This window comes from Chinchilla lanigera, unplaced genomic scaffold (assembly GCF_000276665.1).
Source record: "Chinchilla lanigera isolate Chin_1 unplaced genomic scaffold, ChiLan1.0 scaffold00043, whole genome shotgun sequence".
Lineage (NCBI taxonomy): Eukaryota > Metazoa > Chordata > Mammalia > Rodentia > Chinchillidae > Chinchilla > Chinchilla lanigera.
Genome location: NW_004955444.1, coordinates 18,917,653 through 18,931,320, shown reverse-complemented (window position 1 = coordinate 18,931,320; position 13,668 = coordinate 18,917,653).

Sequence of the window (13,668 nt, the reverse complement as noted above, 5' to 3'; positions counted from 1 at the left end):
GGACCAGCAGCTCTTGAAGTACACCCTCATTTGGTGCAGGGCACACCCAGGGAGGGGCTACACGCTCCCCCTCCCAGCCAGAGAAGTCCCTGGGGCTTCTGAGTGAGGACCTCCTGTCTGCCGCGGGTGCATGGAGGGCAGACTTCTTGCTGTTCTCTACACCAAAGGACAAGAGTACACAAAACAACAGTAATAATTTACAAAGGGTTTTTATTCATTCTTATTGTAATCAAATCTTTGTTCTAGCAATCTCAAATTAAAATATAACTTGTACTTTTTAAGTGAAAATTTAAATAGGTACTTCTTAATTATAAATAAGAAAAATTTTAAAAATAGATATCTGCATGTTGACAGATAGTTATGTTTATGGGAAATCATGTTTTCTTATTCAAAACAACAAATGAACAAGTGTGTAAACCTACTAAATTATATGACAGTTATAAATGGCATTGAAATTTTTAAAACAGTAGAACATAGAATCAATTAGCACAAATTAGGAAATGAGTATGCAGAACCAAAATCAAAGTGTAATTTTCAAAGGACTAGGAGCATTTGTTAAAAAATATCTTTCAACACAGGGCATATTTTTATCACAACTATAGTGGATCAATGTAGATATAGAGACATTATGATTAAAAATGTGCTATACTTATCCAAAAACTCTTGACTGCATCTAACACTTAAGGCTTGGTGTTAATTTCCAAAGATTTTTAAAGTTTTTGCAAAGATGTATTTGACATCATCAACCAATTAAATTTTCAGGGAATACTTAGATGCATTTCATGTTCTAACAAAAATGGCAAACATCCACTTCTTATCACACCTCAGTCCCCTTCTCCATGCCACTGTAGTTCTGAGTCAAAAACGGTAGATTCCTTCAAGTTCCTATGCCACTGCCATGTCTTTATGCATGCCTGCTCTAAGTCTCTTAAATACAGATTAACACAAAATACAGGCATATTTCTCATTATGCAGGCACACTCCCACATACAAATTCTAAAGGAAAGCACAGAACAGCTGCATTCCACTTTTTTGGCATGAATAGGGCCTTTAATATCAATACTGAAATGAAAGTGATTAGTACTATTTACTGAATTTTAAAGCACCTTAGGATGTTCAGCCAGACAGTTTATTTGATTGGCTGAACATGCGGACACCTCATTTGGAAAAAATATATTGGCACATGCAAAGAAACAGCTATCTGGCTGGTTCACTGACATTTTCAGAGGATTTGAGCTGGTATTTCTGCTTTTAAAATGATACTTTTATAAAGAATAACGTGCTCTTTCTAGCATTATGTGGTTGCCTTTATCTAAGAACACTTCTGAACTGTAAAATTAGGAGTATTGAGTATCATTTAGAATTGGCTCAGCTTACGAAAAGCTTTTATTCATGATGCTTTAAGGAATAGTATTCAGTACAAAAATGATCCATTTAGGTGGTAGAACACTGATGGGATATAGCTTGTATGTCAGTACCCGTGTTTAATATACCAATCTGATTCAATGCTGACATTAAATGCTTGTTGATAAATTATTTGATTTAGAAGATGTATTCCCTCATTTTATTTCTTCTTTCTTTCTACTGCTTATGTATTTAACATTTCTCTCTATAATTCACTTACCTGGTTTCCAGCAGTTATAAAAAATGAGATGGGAGAAATGTTTGAAAGAAATTTTCCCCAAAACTAGTGTTTAAAGGACACTGTTGTAATGCAAGTCATGGGTTTTTAAGTACAAAGTTCAAAATAAGATGCATCATTTGGTTCTTGAATGTTCTGAAAGGCCCATGTGTGAAATGCGTGGTCCTCATGTGGTGCTACTAGGAAGTGATGGAACCTTTGAAAGGTGAGTCCTTGTGAAGGCCATTAGATCACTGAGGGTTTGCTTTTGGGGTGGCTTGCAGTACCCAGTTTTCTTCCTTGTTCTCTTTTCCTCCCTGGTTTATGGTGTAACTGGTTGTGAGGTAAATGCCACATGTTCCCGCCATAACTGGCTGCCTTATCACATTCTGAAAAGCAACGGGATCCATTTATCGTGGACTGGAACCATTATTTTTCCTTCTGAATTTTGAATATATGATACCACAATATTTATTGGTATAATAAATATCTTACAGTTTAAGTATCATACCTCAGAGATATGTTGCTTTTTTATGATACCTTAAAATTAAATAAAGTATGGTGTCAGATTATAATGAAATCAAATTACAATGACAACAGAGAGAGAAATTGTAAATTCACAAGTATGAGGAATTTAGGCATCATAATACTAAGTAACCAATGGAGTAAAGTAAAAGTTAATATACCCTTTCAGATCAATCAAAAGAAATGCACAGCATATCAAAACTTATAGGATATTGTCAAGACAGTACTGTGTTAGGTTTCTTTCAATGTAACACTATACCTATGATAAGCAGCTTAAAAGTAGTAAATATTTATTTTGGCTTCTGACTTCAGAAATACATAGTTGCTTGTCCTTGTTGCCTTTGGAGCTGTGGTGAAGCAGTATGTCAGGGCCAGGAACATGTGGAAGAGAAGTCTATTTACCTCATGGGGCTAGAAAGCAAAAAGAGAAAGAAGAAAGAGTTGAGGTTCCAATATCCCCTTCACAGGCACACCCCCAATGGCTTCACTTCTGCCCCATTTTGCAAAGTTTCCACCACCTTCCAGTAGCACATTCAGCTGGAGAACAAGCTCTCAACACGTGAGCATTTGGGGTCCATCAGAGATGCAAAGCATAAGTACAGACAGGAACGTACATAGGTGTCAATGCCTACAGTACAAAATGAGACAGATCTCAAACTCATAAATATTCATCCACCATGAGAAAATTAAAAGTAAACCTAAAATAAACAGGAGAAAATAATGATAGTCACAATAGAAAGAAATGAAATGTAGAATACAAAAAGAATAAAAACACTCTACAACAAAAACTGGTTCTCTGAAAAGATCAAAAATATTGACATACTTAGCAACTGATCAAGAGAAAAGAGAGGAATTACTAAAATGAACAATGAAAGAGGGAAAAATGCCACCAACATTATGGAAATGAGGCGGTTTAAAAGTATATTTTGAATGATTGTATTTTAACTAATTATGAAATATAGAATAAACAATCTACTTCCTATAAATAGTTTGTGTTTACAAAGTATTTATATTGAATCAAGAAATGTAAAAACTGAAATTTGAGCAAGAGTTATCAAGATTGATTTCATAGTAAAAAGGCTTCACAATGAAGAGTTCATGAGCATAAGTCTTCATTGGTAAAGTCTACCAAATATTTACCCTCATATCAAAGTCAGAACAAAGACATCACAGGAGCAGAAAGCTGTACGTCCATAACCTTATAAATAAAAACACAAAATGTGTCAATACAACGAACAGAACACAGCAAAATATAAAAAGGATTATACATGCAACCAAGTGAGTTTACTTTGGAGTTGCAAGGATTTACTATTCATGAATCAACTAATGCAATATATTTTTGTAATAAAAAAATCAAAATTACATGATGCAAGAAAAGCACTTGACATAACCCTACATTCCTTCATGATTAAAAGCACACAATCTGATAAATTGCATCTATTAAAACCATAACTAATATATTTTTGGTGAAAACTTTAATAATTTCTCCTGAATTCAGGAATAACAAAAGAAAGTTTATACTCTCCAGTTTCATTCATTATTGCACTAGAAATCCATAGGGACAGGAAGTAGGTTCGTTTTTTCCAGAGGATGAAGGGGCAGAGAATGGAGAACAGGTACAAATTATTAGGATTATTTTTCAGATGGTGAGGTACTATAGAATTAAATAATAGCAGTTACAAACTTAATTAACATACTAAAAGCCACTGAATTATGCACTTTATTTGTTTTTTAGTTGTTGTTGTTTTTCTTCCAGTACCAGGAGTCAAATACACGACCTTGCGCTTGCCAGGCAGGGGCTTTGCCTCTGAGCTAAATCCCCAGCCCCGAATTATGCACTTTAAAAGACTGAATTTTATGTTCCGTGAATTATAGCTTAATTAAAGAATGAATGCAACAGAAGTCTAAAAATTTCAAAAATATTTTGCCATCTTAAAAAAGCACAATTAGCAGAATATTTTTGAATTTATTTAATTTTTTAAGGAGCATTTTTTACTATTGTGGGAAAATAGTAGATTAAAATCATATGCTAAAAACTTAAGATGAGAGAGCAAGGATGGATTAAATCACTTTACCTTGGAAAACTATGCTAATATCTTTGCTGTACATTTGCATAACTACAGATTTTACTATAAAGTTCTATAATTTATCTATTAATCTTGCTTCCAAATGAGCACAGAAAAAAAAGCAGAAATTTGTCAAACACAAGGCAGGAAAAAATAAGAAAAATGATGAGCAAATAATCCAAAATGATAGAATAAAATTTTATAAAATATAACAGCAAGCCCAATAAATCTGAAAAGCTTAAGTTCATCAATAAAAGGTGAAGAATTAAAGACTTTCAAAGTAACATTTTATGCAACTTAAAGCACATAAAAATTCAAAAAAATGGATGGAAATAAGTCAGGACCATGGAATTCAAAACAAAGTTAGTAAGCAACAAAAGTTTCAGATACCAGAGAAATTAAGGCTAAGGTGTAAATTTAAGTTAAGAAATAAATAGTAAAATAATCCATAGTATAACCCCAACTATAAAAGAATTTTACATACTTTGCAATATAGATTTAAGGAATACAAATAAAATTATTATAATGAAAAATTTATAAAATTCACTATTATTTGAGGTTTTTGCATACATTTGTCAAACTCAGTAGCAGATGGAGCAGGAAAAATAGTAAACCTATAGCTTTGTGAAGCTCAGTGTACATGTTCACCTAATGTAAAAATGTTAGCATGAAGAAGGACTGCATATACAAGCCAAAGAAAGCAAAATCTACAGAGAATAGAGTAAAATTTTATTCCACTAAAGTTAAAAGCAAAACATGCACATAACATAAAATTTATTTTAAAATAAATATGTATGATTTAGTGAGTAAATATAACACTTAAGCTTATTTAAATGCACACGTCAATGTAAGGTATGCACTTATATGACAGTATATTTGTTTATATATATGTATATATATAAACAAATACATATATAAACAAATATGTTTATATATGTATATATATAGACAAGTATAGAGAGACAGAAACAGAGAAAACAGGGACACAAAGACATTACAAATTAAACAATATTTCAAAATATGAAAATACTCTCAAATGCACTAAAATTAGAGAAATACAACTTGAAAATCAATTTATGATTTCCTCTTTCATTCACAAGCATCTTAAATATGGCATCACCATTTTAGGAAATGGACCACATAACGGAACAATGGAATCTCATCCTCTGACGGTAGGTGCATAAACCGCTACAGTAAGTCCACTGCTGGCTCTCTTCCATTTCTTCTCCTTACTGGTTTCCCTCTACTCTTTCCGGTTCTCGGGTGAAAGGCACAGCTAAGGATCCATCACTAGCCTTCTTTGATGATTCTTTTCCTGTCTGATTTGCCAGTGGACAGAACAGGCAGAAGACCGGGAACAGAGTGAGAAAAGGAACTCAGTATTCTTACTTTCCCTCTGGGACATCACGTAACAGGTGAAATTTGAATCTAGGATTCGAATGTAACTAGTTGGGAGAAAAATTACTAAAATTATATATCCTGATACCCTACTATCCTACTTAGAAAAATATACCACAAGAAATTTTGAATATGTACCCTAGAAACTAGCATAGGAATGTTCATGGTAATTTTTTAAAGAAACTGCCAAAGTGTCCATCAAGATGCTTTTCGATAAATAGATGAACAAATGCATTTATAAATAAATTAATTGGGATGCCATTACACAATGAAATACCATATGGGATGAAAATAAGTGTATAAGTGTCAATATCAATAGATTTTAAAAGCACAAGTTTTGATTAGAAAAATAAAACAAGTTGCAGACTGCCAGTTCTAGTCCAACACATAAATACAATTTTGATCAACACTCTTACACCCTCAATGAAAGGGAAAAAACTCAAAATACTGAAAATCAATAATTCTACTTAGATCCATCAGAGAATATTGATTATGGAGAAAAGTGCTAACCCCGAGGCTGAAAAGATAGAATTATATGGAAAACAGTTCATCAGCGTAGAAAGTGGCCACTGGGGCCAGTACTGAGGTGAGAAAATAAGCCACAGATGGTGAATGGCTGAGGGCTCAGTGCGAAGAGGCACTGAGAGCCAACCGTCCCCAGGAAGCTCTGTCGCTGGGAGAGTCTCCATGCAGCTTGAGAACATTACCGCAGGGAATTCTAGGTTTTTGAGAACTGAATAAAAATCCCCCTGTGCTTCAAGCAGAAAGAAAGGAAAATATTCAAAAAATGGTTCTTTTCCCCCCAAAATTAAATATGTATGAATGTGATTCTCTTTAACTTAATTAGTTCTTCTTGTTGAGGAAATATATATCATTGGAACCTTACCAATGTGTAGCAAAAGAAAATACCAAACTCCAACATTCCCTAGACCTGACGAGGGGAAAAAGAGAATCACACTATTAAAGTTCACAGCCCACCTGCACAGACTCACCAAAAGTTCCAAGCTAATCATAGCACTATAGAAAGATATCCCTTGCCCCACACCTTTTCACCACATCAGCAGAGTTCCTAAGTAATAAGAAAGTGTGACAAATGGAAGAATTGCATGTCGGATTACATTTACATCTCTAGGGAGAACCACAGACAAAAGGAGAGACAAACAAGGACACGAAAGGAAACTGGTGCAAAGAGTGGCCACACTAATTTCTATACAGACACACATACCACCTCACATAAAGGGATATATATCACTGTTAATTTTACTGAATATACCATGTCCACATCCCAGCAATTAAAAGCATGTGAAAAGACAACCACAGAAAGATGTTTGAAAAGACAGAGGAAATAGTAGACATAGATTCGTATGTGGCAGATATTTGGTAGTTATCAGGCCAAGCATTTAAAATAACTAGGATTAATATACTAAGAGTTCTAAATGAAAAGTAGCCATTATGCAAGAAAAGATAGCTACTAAACATAATCAGAGAGAAGAAAGTCTGAGAAAGAATAAGAGAAAATGCTAGCAAGTCAAAATATTGTAAACAAAAGATTGTCTGTGATGGACTTATTAATAACATGAATAGGTCAGGAAAATAATCAGAGAGCTTGAAGCTTCAGTGGGAGACTTCCAAAATTTAAACATAGGAAGAAAAAAGAATTTTTAAAGTAAGAGTTTCCAAAAACCATGGAACAATCACAAAAATATAAAGATAGTTTAGATAGAAGATAGATGATAGATGATGAGAGATAGATAGATAGATTGGATAGAAAGAGAATAAGATATGTGTTTCAATTTTAAAACTTCATTACCATAAAAGTCACATAATCGCTAATCCTCCTCAAAGTATTTCCCCTTATTTCGGATACTCAGCCTGTCATTCTTGCCAACTTGTGAAGCAGTTCTGAAAGTCTTTCCCATCTTCACAGTGTGTGATAAAAAATTCCATGAAAGCCACTGCTGCATGCCACCCAAAGAAAGGCAGGCCTGTGAAAACGCTAAGCATGTCCTTCCCTGCCTCACGCACTGCACCTGCCACTGCAACTTCTGGATCTTCTCCAAAGTCAAAATGACTAAGAAAGGTCAGTGTTTTGACTGACTGAGAACACTGAGGTAACCACAACAGCACAACTCAAGGCACTCACAGAAGAGGACTTGTTGAGCTTCTTGAGAAAGTTGCAAAAACAACAGAACAAATGTGTCCAAAGCAAGGAAGAGTATTTTGAGGGGACCTAATAGCAATGCGTCTTTTACTGTAATAAATGTTTAACAATGTAAACGTTCACCATATTTTTCAAACTCTCTCTTTCTCTCTGCTTGTACATGTTGTATATTGCCTTAAATTCTGTATATGTTTGGGAATCAGATTGTCAAGTCCCTGATCTGTCCATTGATTCCAGGGAGATAGATATATATAGATATATATAGATATATATAGATATAGATATAAATATATAGATAGATATAGATAGATATCCTTTGTTTATATATTTATATATTAAATATATTGTCTAATATACTTTATATATGGAGGGATATATATATAAAATATATAAATATATGGAGGAGAATGAAAAGATAACAGAATTATTTTAGGTCAAATGAAGAGCTCAGAAACCAAAAACTGAATAAATACCAGAAAAATCTACTTACAGGTATGTGACATTGAACTGTAGGAAATAAAAGAAAACTTGAAAGAACATAGAAAAAACCTCATTTTGTTATAGAGTTATACCGATAAAAGTTGCATACCATTTTTCTTTAGAACAATACACAAGAAAAAAGAGGACAGTAAAATTATATATTTAAAAGAAAAACCAAACAAAACCAAATCACCAACCTATCATTCTAAACCAGTAAAATTACCATTCACAAGGGGAGGAAAAATGAAGAATTTCTTAGGTAACAAAAATATTGTAGAGAGAGTCTGTCAACAAAAGAAAATTTCTTCAGAGAGAAGAGAATGATATAGGTCAGAAACTCAGAATAAAATAAATAAAGAAAGAGGAGTATAGAAAAAATGAGTAGAGGTAAAAATGTATATCATAACCATGAGTGTAAAATAATAATAGTAACATTGTATTCAACAATTATAGCTTGCAGGTATGTGAAACAAATGACAACAAATTTACGGTGTCTGGGATTAAGAACACTCTGCTATGAGGTATTTGCACTGTCTGTGAAACAAGAGTATACTTGTATTAATGAGTGTCTACTGCAAATTCTTAGAAACTACTAAAAAATTTTTATATAAAATATAATTGATATAGTGGTGAAAGAGACAAATTGAAATAACATAAAATGATCAGAAATGAAAGAAGTTAAAGAAAGACTGGAAAATATTAACAAGTGTGTAGGTGAGAGCTATGAATAAAAATAACAAATATGATATACATTAATATACCTATATCCATTTATTCATGTTTACAAAGGGATCAGTTCTTCAAAATTACATAACAATCTAATGTGTTTGTGCCTAACAACACAGCCCAAAATGTATAATGCAAGACCTGATAAAATAGAAGTAGAAAAATACACAATGGCAGCTGCAGACTTTAGCAACACTTATTAGTTATTAAGAGACTGAAGAGGCAACAAAGGAGCCACAGTGAGACAATGTATCCAGGAACTGGATATATTTGACATTTGTAGAATACTTTATCCTGCACGAGCAAAACACAGTATGACCCGAGCTTACAGAGCACTTGTCACGATGGATTTCAGTCAGGGCCGTAAAATAGATCTTATCCAATTTAAAATAGTAGAAAATATGGAACGTATGTTCTGAGACCACAGTGGAGTTAAAGAGGAAATCAAAACAGAAGGACAGCTTGGGAAATTCTAAAATGCTTGGAGACTAAGCAACACACTTCCAAATAGCAAGTATCTTGAAAAAGTCAGAAGAGAAACTTTGAAATATTTCAAATTAAGTTAAAAGGAAAATAAAATTTATCACAATTACTGAAAGCATTGCTTAATAGGAATTCTCTAACACTGAACTCATTTATTAACAAAGAAGAAAAGTTTAATTAATAAGCTAGATTTCCCTTAGGAATATAAAAAGGAATAGAAAATTCATTTTAAAGTAAGCAGAGGAAAAATTAATTAGAGCACAACACAATAGAAATGAAAATAGGAAATTAATAGAGAAATCCAATAAAAAGTAATGCACTGTTCTATTTTAAAGATTAATAAAATTGATGTCACTAGTCAAGATAAGAAAATAAGGCAGAAATTACTAATATAAAAAATGAGAAAATTTATCTTTACTAATTCCATGAACATTAAAAAGACAGTTCAGAGATATTATTAAAAAAAATTTTCTGTCCAGATATTTGATAAGCTAGATGAAATGTACCTATTTCTTGAGAGACAAAAATCTGTGAAACAAGAATCAGCCTAAATTTATTGGAAAGTTTTAATCAATAATTAATAATCTTAGAAAACACACAATACCAGATCTAGATGAATTCAGTGGTGAAGTCAACCACACATTTAAGGAAGACAGATCAGTTCTTTATGATCATTTGATAAAATAGAAGCAGGGGAATTTCCTAAGTTATTCTGTGAGGTCAAACAGATTAACCTAATATCTAAGACAGCAGTGACAGTATAATAAAGGAAAATTACATACCAATATATCTCCAATAAAATATATTGAAGTTCAATTCAATAATATATAAAAATTATGACATTAGATTTATTCTAAGTGTGATATTAATTCAAAAAGACATTGATACAAAGCCTTACATCAATAGGCTAAAGATTCATAGATGGAGAAAAATATTTGAACAAATTCAGTACTTATTTATTACATAAAATCAACAATAATGATAACAAAACCCAGGAAAACCTCAGCAAATGAGAAACTGAGTAAAACTTCCTGAATTTGACCATAAAATACTACAGTTAGCATTGCACTCATTGTCAATAACTAGATGTGTTCTAGTTAACATCAGTAAGAAGAAAAGAATCCTCTTTCTCACTACTATTGCTCAACAGAATAATGAAAGGTCTAGGTAATGCAATAAGACAGGAAAAGAAGAAAGAAGAGAAGGAAAATAGGAAGGAGGAGAAAGAAGAAACTGCCTTTGTTAGGGGATGACACCAATTTTCACACAAAAAGTCCCAAGGACTTAACAACACACCAAACTCCTGGGACTAACAAGTAATTACAGCAAAGTTACATGTTACAAGTTTAATCTATACAGGTCAACTGCTTTCATTTATACCATCAATGGATAATTGGAATTTGAAATTTAACACACACTACCATTTATATTATCCCCCCAAAGTTGAAATACTTAGATATAAATCTAAATTATGTATAGGACTGATATTATAAAAATGGAAATTTTTAAGAATGAAATAAAGAATATTTAAAATAAACAGAGAGAGCTTCGTGGAGGACACTACTATCAAGATATTAGTTTTTTCAAATGCACTTATAGATTCAACACAATCTCACTGAATGTCCCAGTATGTTATGTTGTAGGTACTGAAAAATTGATGCTAAAGTTCATACCGAGAAACAAAAAATATAACTAATATATATTGAAGAAGGATAAAGTCAAAGGACTAGCACTACCTGACTTCAAGATTTGCTCTCAAACTACCAAAATCATGACAGTTTCAGACTCATGAAACAGTGGACAAATAAATAAGTAGAACAAAAAAATTAACCTAGAAATACATTCAAATATATGTTTAGTTAATCTTTGACAAAGATGCAAAGGGAACTCAATGGAGAAAGAAGAGTCTTTTAAAATATTCTTATTGGAACAACTGGACTTCTGTATGAAAAGAAAGATCCACAGATACATAGGATACTTTTCACAAAAATTGGCTCTGCTGGTCTCAAGAACTAAATTTAAAATTTAAAACTATGAACTAAAGGATAATATAGGAAAAAATCTAGGTGAATTTGAATTTAGGAGCAAGTATTATTGATAGAGCAATAAATAAAGCATTATCCGTGATAGAAAGAAACTGATCAGTTGAATTTCATTAAAATTATTCAGCAATAAAACTAAATAAAATATCAACCCACCACAAGGCATGGAAAAGCCTGAAATGTGTAATACTAAGTGAAAAAAAAAATTTTCCAAATGTTACTTTCTATATGGTTCCAACTACTTGACATTCCAGAAAAGACAAAACTGTGGAGATGATGAAAATATCAGTGGTTCTCAGACATTCAGAGAAAGGAGTATTGAGCAAAAGGAATATTTTAGAGAAGTGACACTCTTCTATATGGTAGAAAACCTACAAATTAAAACAGTCTTTACACATTAGAACAGCAATAATGGTCACTAATAATACATCAATTGTAACGACTTTACCACATAATACAAAATAGCAATAAAGCAAAATTACCAAGGATAGATGGTAAGGGGATGTATGAGAACTCCATTTCTCATTAAATTTTTCTGTAAATTTAAACTGTATAAAATAATCTATTAAGTTTTTTTAAAGGGAAAAGCAAACAATATGTTCAGTAACATATATGTATATATTTATGAAAAAAATATGTGTATTTTATGGATACATGATTACATAGGCAAAATTTTTAAAAGATATACAATAACTTCATTATTTAGAACGTTTAAGTATTACGGAACAGAAATGAGGAATACATAGGGAACTCCAGGTATTTCTGATGATTTTAATTCTTAAAAAGACAAATGTATTAAACTAGACATTAAATACTTTAGTGCATACCAATTTTTATTCTTTTTCGTATAATCATTTCATTATGAGAAAGTGTGAAATTTTTGTATTACATTTTAAATGTGATGATCAATACTATGAATTCACTAGGAGCATCTTGTTGAAATTATAATTGTTTTTCTAATATTTCTGAGCATAGTAAAATATAATAACCTTAGTCAATAACTGAAATAGATCTTTTCTAAATGTACTGGAAATAATATCTAAAATAAAATTTTTAATCCAAGAAATGAGCAGGAAAGAGTTCATGGAAAAATGAAAACTCATTAGCTAAATGTCCCTTAAAATTAGACTCCATAGAATGTTACTGTGTTCAGTAAATACCTACTATGCTCATAGATAAGAAAGATTCAGTTTTTTTAAGAGAAGCTTTATCTTCTTTTTAAAGGACCAAGTTCATATTTCTTTAGAATTCCAAGTATATAAATTTCTGAGAATTTTTATTTAAATTTTTGTTTACAAAAATTTATTTTCTTTTCACAGTCCATTTACCTTACAGTATTAAGTTTAGTCTATCAGCATAGATCTGAATGCATTTGAAAAGTTACAGTGTTTTAGCAAAAATGACAAGGATGAAATAAATGGTATATTCATATGTGATTATTTCTGCATGTGTCTAAATCATTCTAAATATCAACAAATAGTAGCCTAAAATAAAATTAACATTTTTAACCTTAAGCAATGTACTGAACTAAGTAAAACCCATGAATATAGAACACGAATATAGAATATACACAGATAAAACGTGGATTCCAATTCTTAAGAAAATATTATCATTTAACCTACATAATCAATGTCTGTTAAATTCAATTCCTTAACATAATTAGTGTTAAAAACTGATATGAACAAAATATGGAAATTGTATTTTTATTTCAGATTGTACTGGGAGAAACCATTGGCTATGGATTCTGATCATTGCTTCTTAGGTGCACTTATTACAAAGAAAAGTTACAGTTGCATAATGTGAAAATTTATAGGCAGAATATAATAGTCAAAAGGTGAAAAAACTATCGATCAGAGCACATCACACATTTACAGATAAAATCATTCCATTTTCAGTTGTGCAATGGTATGTATTGTAGCCCACTGACTAAGGTTATAAAATATACAAATTCTTCCCATGAATTCACTTTTAAATGAAAATATAACAAAATAAATGAGGGAAAAATTCTACAAAAGTAGGGTTTCTTCTTACCCATTCTTGAAATAATCCATCCTCAACCCTATACAGTCTATTTCAAAACCAAATTTTGGCCTCTTCTCATTTTGGAGCATAGAATTCTCCATCTACATCATTTACCAGAGAAGAAGATAACTACAAATGATACCC